Source organism: Dipodomys spectabilis, unplaced genomic scaffold (genome assembly GCF_019054845.1).
Source record: "Dipodomys spectabilis isolate Male_0828 unplaced genomic scaffold, ASM1905484v1 ptg000015l, whole genome shotgun sequence".
Classification (NCBI taxonomy): Eukaryota; Metazoa; Chordata; class Mammalia; order Rodentia; family Heteromyidae; genus Dipodomys; species Dipodomys spectabilis.
The window spans coordinates 2,116,428-2,125,604 of NW_024870692.1; the positions used below are offsets into that span (position 1 = coordinate 2,116,428).

At 35.5% G+C, this 9,177-nt stretch overlaps 1 pseudogene; it reads left to right on the top strand.

The window, feature by feature from the left end:
- Positions 1-7,071: 7,071 nt before the first annotated feature.
- On the top strand, positions 7,072-8,188 carry LOC122096064 (annotated as a pseudogene).
- Positions 8,189-9,177: the final 989 nt, after the last annotated feature.

Genomic DNA, 9,177 nt, shown 5'->3' on the forward strand with positions numbered 1-9,177 from the left:
AGAAATATTCTTTTCAGTGCGTTCCATTGAACCCAAAGCTTCACATGGGCTAGATGAGTGCTCTGGTACTGAGCAAGAGATTCCTCAGGCTAGAGAACAAAATTTACAAAACGGCTCCAAAATTTCAACATTCCCTTGAAGAAAGACTCAGGTGATGTTCAGTACCCCCTTACTGGTGCTGATGCCATCTGCTACATAAGTAGGTATTGCCTGGACTTTCGTAGGAAGAACCAGAGTGAAATAATATTGAGAAATAATATCTGCCCGTAGTGTACACAGCTTTCCCCTCCATCTGCATTACAGGGCTGAAGTAGTGATGGAAACTCTTTGGACAGGTCTGTTTCTGTGGGTCTAACCATGTACAACCAGGCCTGTAAATGAATTATTTTTTTTTCATTTAGTAGACTGTGTCCCTTTTAATAAAGCCAATGTTAACCAAGATAAATAGCCAATGTTAACCAAAGTCTGTAGAAATTCTACTTTTGAGTCTATCAATACATTACTTGTGATGTTGAGGAATAGAGATATGTGGAGTGGGAACATGACAATTAAGTGGCTTCAGTGTGACCCCAAAGTTAAGTTGTGATAGAGGCAGAACAATAGGAAGATCCTTTACATGTTTTTCTTGTGTATCTGGAAATAACACATAGAGCATAGCATATTTGACAATAATTCATTTATTTGTGCTCAATTATTTAAACCCATAATGACATCTGTCTTTAGTGACAATCCTTGCTCTGGGATTATCTCAGAGATGACAGGCAAAAATAAATAAATAAATAACATTGCCTTAACTTTTAATTTTCTTAAGTTTGATATCAATTTGTTAACTAATAAATCCAGTCTCATTAATGATTTTACTCAACCCTTTAAATTTCTAGCTTTGCGCACATTCCCCTATCCATTTTGCCTCTCTTGATCATGAAACTATGCGAAATCATACAGATAGATGCACCAAAATTTGTTCGATCCCTGTAAAAAGATGTCTACCATTTGTTAAATCTTTGGGGCTGCAAAGGTAGCCAAAGGATTTTTGCTATCAAGAGCTGGCATCCTTCATAGGAAGTTACTTTATTTTCAGTATGATGTCCTTACCAAGGAATTGAAGTCTTAAGTGTTTACTGTCTGGTAATGCTGTAGTCCAGAGTAAAGTCAGACTCACACTGAGGGCAAGTAACAAAGAATTTGAACAAATCAAATGTTTTACTGGTTTACTGGGAGATTTTAAGGTCTGTTACCTAGCAGGGAACATAAGGAATTATGTAATACTTATCAAAACTCATCTTTCATTACACATACAGAGCCAGGTCTTGAGGGTTACTGGTTCCAGGACTCCCTGAGGATACTAAAGCCCAAGAACATTGAAAATACTTATGTAGAATGGCATGATATTTACATATAACCTACACACATGTTCCAGCTAGTTTATGTACCAAATGGAATATAATATAAATCATATCCTATATTGTTTGAGAATAATGATGAGAACAATTAGACTTGTATATGTTCAGCACAGACATATGTTTTTCCTCTGAATATTTTTAATCTACAGTTGTTTTAATCTATGGACTAAGGACCTACAGATGTGACAGGCTGACTGCATATGCATAATCAGTTCTAATTTATTAGATAAATTGCCTTTTTTTTGCAGATTGAGATGTGTAGTTTGTAAAAGAGAATTGATTTAGACTATTAAATTGCAAGGCTGAGAGTTAAAGATTTGAATCCAGAACTGTCTGGATTTTTGTTAATATGTTTATTTTTAGCAAGCATGTCATTTCATATTATCATCATAACAGTAATTTATATATTATTAACTTTAAGTAATTGTATAAATCTGTTTTTCAATGATTATCAATGGGCCACATACATTAGAAATTGTAGCACTAAAATGGAGCAGTAGAAAAAAGACTGGCAAGATCTCACTCCACAAAAAATGGCTCTAAGTACCAGACATCTACAGATTAATCACACTCACAATCCATTTGGGGAGATAAAAGCCAACTGCTCTCATGGAAATGAAACTCCAAAGTCTCTACTCTTTTCTTAATTGGTATTGTATTAGGGTGAGTGCATAAATGTCCTTGAACCAAATTTTAGAAACTAAGTTGGAGCCTGGTGTTGGAGGCTCATGTCTGTTATCCTAGATGGTCAAGAGATTGAGAACTGGAGAACTATCAGCCAGGACAGAAAAACCTTAGATTTCATCTTCAGTTAAGTAAGACTTTATTTCACCAGTATGGCAGACTGGTATGTATCTCAAGTGATAGAGTGACAACCACTAAAGCTGAGCATGACCAGAAAGCTCTGAATTTAAGCCCTAGAATAGGAAGAACCTCTCCCCGACCCTAAAACTCAAGGTGTGGTTTTTAGGGAGTTGGAAATTATATTTCTGTTTATCTGAGAGCCTTGAATAAAAAGTTTTAGTGTGTTGTGCCTGTATTTCAGCAAATATATGAATATTACTAATTAGGGATCATTTATAATGCAGGTATTAGAAAATATTGCTGTAATCTCAATTTGTATGAGTGTCAAGTGACCAAGCTAAAATTAAAAATAATTTAAATTTTTACTAAAACTTTTTATACTGAGGTTGGAACTCAGGACCATGTGCATGCTAAACATGGGTTCCACCATGAAACCACATCTTCAGCTAACTTTTTAAATTCATTTTTAATAATATATATAAACTGTATAAAATAGTTTATTTATCTCACCATTCTGTTGTTCCCCTTCCCTTCCCTCATTCAAATAAATGTATATACAATACCAGGGTACCAAAATCAAATACAGTGACAACAGGGAATATACTATAGGGGGAAGAACTACATAAGAAACATAAAATCACATAGGACATTAAAAACAACAACAAAGAAAAACCTCTTGTGTTCAGTCAGGTCTTGGAGTTCAACAGCAATATACACAAGACAATATGTTGGAAATGATCTGTACAACTTGGGGGCGGGAAAGGTGGGGGGAAGGGAATATAGGAGAAAAATGAGAGAAAGGGTAATAAGTTTGACTAAAAATGTACTTATTACCTTACTTATTTAACTGTAGCCTCTCTGTACATTACTTTGACAATAAAAAAATAGTGTATTTAATTATGTTGTTTTCCTATTGTATATAATGTACTCTCACCATGTTCATCCTCTTACTAAATTTTTTAATGAATTATTTCAAAATTACTTAGATATTTGCATATATTCAAAGGCAATAGAGTTCTCATATATACCTGCACTTAGTTTTTCTTATTACTAAGAGTGTACAAGAATATGCTGTTTTCTATAATTAATTGATGCATTATTATATTCACTCATTCAGATCTCCTTAGTTTTTATGCAATATTTTTCCTCTTATCTCCTATTCGAGACACTACTATTATAGTTAGTATGTTTCATTACAGTTTTCTTGGATATGAAATTTTCACAGATTTTTCTTGTTTTTTTTTTATGGACTTAACATTTTTGAGGAGCATTTGGCCAGTTGTTTCATACAGCATTTCTTAGCTGATACTTTCCTTATTTTTTTCATATTATTTTTTGTGTGTTTTTAGGAAGATCATGGAGATAAAGTGACATTAGTATTTATTTTTGATTTTATATGTTAATGATGTTCAACATGATGTTTATATAATGATAAATGTGTATCTATATAAACACACACATATAATCTCTATATATCTCTATGTATATAATAGATAGATCTAGATAATGTGATGATAATGTTATATTTAAATACCCTTCACCTTCAGCACATAATATCTACTTTCAGTATATTTTCAACATGCATTGTTATTACCCAGAGTTCCCATGCTAGATATTAGATTTCTAGACTTATTCATCAGACACAACTACACATGTGAACCTTTGGTCAACCTATTTCTCCCCATTCCACCTTTCCCTGTTGCCTAGAAGTCACAGTTCTACTTTTTATTTCTATATATCCAACTTTTTTTTTTAAAGATTTCACATATAAGTGAGGTCATATAGTGTTTTTTTCTGTCTGTGTCTTCTTTAGTCTCATTTATCACACTATCTCAAAGGCATGTGTTAGAACACAACTAACCATTGTTGATATTGAACTTGATCACTTGGCTCAGGTAGGGTTTGGCAGATTCCTCTGCTATACAGTTTTTCTACATTTCTGCTTTCCAGATAGTACTGTGGAAGGAACTATTGTTTAGACAGTATTTAAGGAGCAGGGAGTTATGTTCAACCTCCTTGAGGCCAGAGAATCTATATAAGTTTTTGGAAACCTTTTGTCTCTATCTATTTAATTAATTAATTTAATTAATTAATTAATACATACAATTATTGTTATTAGTATGACTGAGTGAACATATACTCCAATGCCCAGTGTTGGTTCTCTTTATGTTGTTGCTCAGTTGATTCAGATACAGCCACTGGGAGCTCCTTTAGTGTAGTCTTATGGTGCTTGACAAACCACCATCACTCGGGTTCCTTTGCTTGTTTTGAACATCTTTTCCGGCACTCCACACTCATCTTGTACCTTTTCTGTCTCCATTCTGGAGCCAGCCATTTTTTCCAAGAAATATCTTTATTCAAACCAAAAGAATTTCTAATAAAGACATTTCTTTATTAGAAACCAAGATCTGTTTCCTTTCTGTGTTCCTTGATTTGGGAGTGTCATTAATTCTGAACCCTCTCAGCTGACAGGGCAAGAGAATGTTTGTAAATCTAGTAAGTACTACACATACATGTATCTGTAAATATATCCACATGTAGCCATTTAAGTATTCATATTGAGTTAAAAGTTCATACTTATGTCTTCAATTTCAATCCTATTACAACCCAGATCATTCTACTTTTCTCTTGCTTATCTATAAACTACATTCCAACGTGAGAAGTCTGGCCCCATCACCTGCCACCCATTTATTGAAGGATTCAATTCCATGCAATCCAAATCTCCAAATTACCTTCTGGAGTCATATTTTCTATGAATTATGCCTTTAGAAAAAGAAAAAGATAGATCATGTACTGGTAAGTTGTTTGTTATTGATTCACTGGAATGCATATTCATAAGTGTAAATTTGCACTGGTATTGTTTGCTGACATGTGCCAAAATTCTGAAACTAAAGTCCTATGTATTCAATGATTAGCTCAAGATATCCAAATACCAGTTGGAATCACAGAAGACAAAAAATAAAAATATCTGAAGTAGTCTTGAGCAAATAGAGCAATGTGGAAGGTATCACAATACTTGACTTTAGACTCTACTCTGAAACCACAGCAATAAAAACAATGTGATACTGGGACAAACAGACACATAGACCAATGGAGTAGAACAGAAGATTTAGATATAAGACCAATAATGTATTACCTTCTGATTCTTGACAAAGGTACATAAACCCTACATCATTAAAATGACAGGCTCTTTAATAAGTAGTGCTTGGAAAACTGAATAGCCACAGAGGCTGAAACTAAGTCCTTCTCACCCAATACAAAATAAAGGAACTCAAAATAAATCAAATACTTGAAACTTGGTAACAGCTATAGAAAAATATAGGTTAAGTATTTCTAGATGTAGCATAGGTAAGGACTTTCTGATTGGGGCTTTGCTAGACCAGGAAATAAATGGGACTATGTCAAAGAAGTAAATGTTCTGCACAGCAAAAGAAACAACAGAGTGCACAGACCCTGAAGAATGCGAGATAGTCATTTGCCAGGGGATTAATGTTCAGGATATATATGTGTGTGTGTGTGTGTGTGTGTGTGTGTGTGTGTGTGTGTGTGTGTGTGTGTGTGTGTGTGTACATAATCTCTCTCTCTCTCTCTCTCTCTCTCTCTCTCTCCTCAACTCCCTGAATCATCCAATCAGTAAGTGGGCTGATGAAGTAGAAGGAAAAGGAAAGGGAAAAGAGAGGGAAAGGGGGCATAACAAAGAGTAATAGAGGAGATGACTATAGTTTAAGTACATTAGACACATGGGTGGAAATGTGTTGATGTAATCCTTTACTAAGCATAATGTAATCTAAGCCACTTTTAGAAGGTATTCAAATTTCTATTATGTACAGAGTCACAAGGTAACTCTAAAAGTATGTTTTGTTAATCATCTATCCAGACTAAGTCATTTTCAGCAGCAGACATTGTGACTTTGGTGTCTGCTCAGCTCCTTTCCCTGGACTCTTGCCCTCCTTCTGCTGAGCTCCTCAGCCAGGTACCTCTGTGCCTCTCATTTCTGAAGGCCAATGCCTTGCCATCTGTCAGTTAATTTCCATATGTGATAGCTGATGAGGTCATTGGGGACCACCTTTTCCAATCACTTTAGTATCTAATATAGGATATTAAAGACCCAGAAGTATTGCAAAATAGCAATGATTTGATTCCTATGATCAACTTCCAGGGATGGATATTTCAGAAGAACATTGTGTCCAGTATGCTTCATATAATGGCTACTACATACACACTCTTTTATCAATCCACTCAATGGTTCTTTACTGTGTGTATATAACTTTTGTTTTCTTCCCTTTAAATAGGACCTAGAGAGTCATTTTTGGAACAAGCATCTCACTTTAAACACATGTGTCATTTGGGTATTTTTATTCAAGTTAGAATTTAGTCTGAAGCACAGCCACTTGACATTGTTCAATAAGCATTTTAACAACCAAAGAGACGTGTTGTCAGAATCTTAATTAGAGTGATGTTCCAGGCACGTTCACAAAACGACATGAGTCATTACATAAAACAATCACCACCACCCTCTAGTACTCAGAGGGCCTCAGAGGCAGCATGTGAAGAATGTAATGACAATCTTTCTAGATTAACCTGTAGTTTTTTGAAAACATGAATTTATTAAAAATAATTGATGTTATAAGATATCCTATAGACATTTTTTGCTTTTCAGATACTAAATTATTCAATAACATGCCAAATATAAAGAATATTTCTTGTGCATGTTATAGAATACTCCTTGCTTCAGAAATAAAAGGAAAGATGTGTGGCATGAAACTCAAGTTAGTAGAAGGGAAGAGATTATAGAGGGAAGATGGAATAAAACCATTGCACAGCTTGTTAAAGCCTAGCTGGTAGCAGCAAGTTGCCTACAGCGAGCGAACCTGTGTTTGCAGTTTGGTGGATCAGTGCGATATGAGTGTTAAGACAAGTAGCCGTGGAGAACTCTGAAAATTCAGTGGATTCAAAATCCATTAAAACTTTTGAAACAAAGATCATCCATGGCAGCAAATCAATGGACTCTGGGATATCCTTGGATAGTAGTTACAAAATGGATTATCCTGAAATGGGTGTATGTATAATAATTAATAATAAGAACTTTGATAAAAGCACAGGAATGTCACCTCGGTCTGGTACAGATGAAGACACAGCAAACTTCAGAGAAACATTCCTGAACTTAAAATATGAAGTCTGGAATAAAAATGACCTTACACGTAAAGAAATTATAGAATTACTGTACAATGTTTCTAAAGAAGATCATAGCAAAAGGAGCAGCTTTATTTGTGTAATTCTGAGCCATGGTGAGGAAGGAATAATTTTTGAAACAAATTGACCTGTTGAACTGGAAAAATTAACAAGTTCCTTCCGAGGAGTTTATTGCAGAACTCTAACTGGGAAACCTAAGCTTTTCATCTTGCAAGCCTGCCGGGGCACAGCACTAGACTGTGGATTTGAGACGGATAGTGGTACTGAGGGTGACTTGCCATGCCAGAAAATACCAGTAGAGGCTGGCTTCCTGTATGCATATTCCACAGCACTTGGTTACTACTCCTGGCGAAATTCAAAGGATGGCTCCTGGTTCATCCAGTCCCTTTGTGCTATGCTGAAATGCTACGCGAGCAAGCTTGAACTGATGCACATTCTTACGCGGGTTAACTGGAAGGTAGCAAGAGAATATGAGTCCTTTTCCTTGGATTCCATGTTTCATGCAAAGAAACAGATTCCATGCATTGTGTCCATGCTCACAAAAGACCTGTATTTCCATCACTGAAGAGATGCTGATTCTCTTTTTTTTCTTTTTTAGTTTCTATGCCAAATGAGAAGACAGTAGATAATACTTTACTTTCCTCCCATTTAAATCTCATGTGATACTCTAGATGATACTTGTACCATACCCACTTCCCAGAACCACAGTCACACTACCTCAAACTCAATCACAGGTAGTTGAAACTGAATGTGAATAGGAACAAATAAATACAGAGCATGGTACCATTAAAAAAAAAAAAAAGAAAACCATTGCACAAAAGTTAAGTCTTCCACAAGTGAAAAGTATACTGAAAAAAATGTCAAAACAAGGGCCCTGTATATAAAGGATTGCAACAAGCAATCAAGTGAATTTCTACAAAGTTATTGTAAATAAGATGGTCAAGTTCAAATAAAACTAAATCAAGAAGTTACTGACTGTAAGAGAGAGTCATAATCTTGGTAACGTATCTGGTGAAAGCATTCAGGTGGTAACTAATACTTGTTCCAGAAAACATGCAGGTGGTACCTAATACTTGTTTCAGAATGATGTTCTTAGTATTGCATGTCTGAGTCTCAAGTGAGGAGCACTACTCTTCATACTCAGACCTCTCACTCAACTAGAGATTCTTCTAAAGTTTCACTTTAGCTAACTTTCCACCCTGCTGGGGTAAGAGGTCATTATACAGGGTTAGTTTGAATATACTTACACCTTATCTATCGAACAACAATGACTGATACTGGTTAGTTATTTTGATGTACCCCTGATGGGCCTTGCCTTAGGTAGAAATGGGAGTGGGTGGGGGTGATATTGAGGTGGGACATATTGTAACTCACACACATAAGCACAAACACACAGCATTAAAAGTAACTTTAAAAGGAAAAAATGAATGATGAATACTGAGTAAATTTATCAGAGAAAAGCAATGTCTTTCTTGTTTGTTTTCAATTGACTATTTTTGTGGTGTTATTGGGGCTGAACTCAAGGTCTGGGCACTGTTCCTTACCTATTTTCACTCAAGGCCGAGGTGTTATTACTTGAGCCAGAGCTCCATTTCTGGCTTTTAGGGGGATGGTAACTGGAGTTAAAAGTCTCATGGACTTTCCTGCTGGGGATGAGTCCAAATCTCCATCCTCAGATCTCAGCCTCCTGAGTAGATAGGATTATAAGCCTGAGCCTTGGGTGCCTGGTCTCAATTAGCTCCTATTCTAACATCTTGGTGACACAGCCTCAAATATG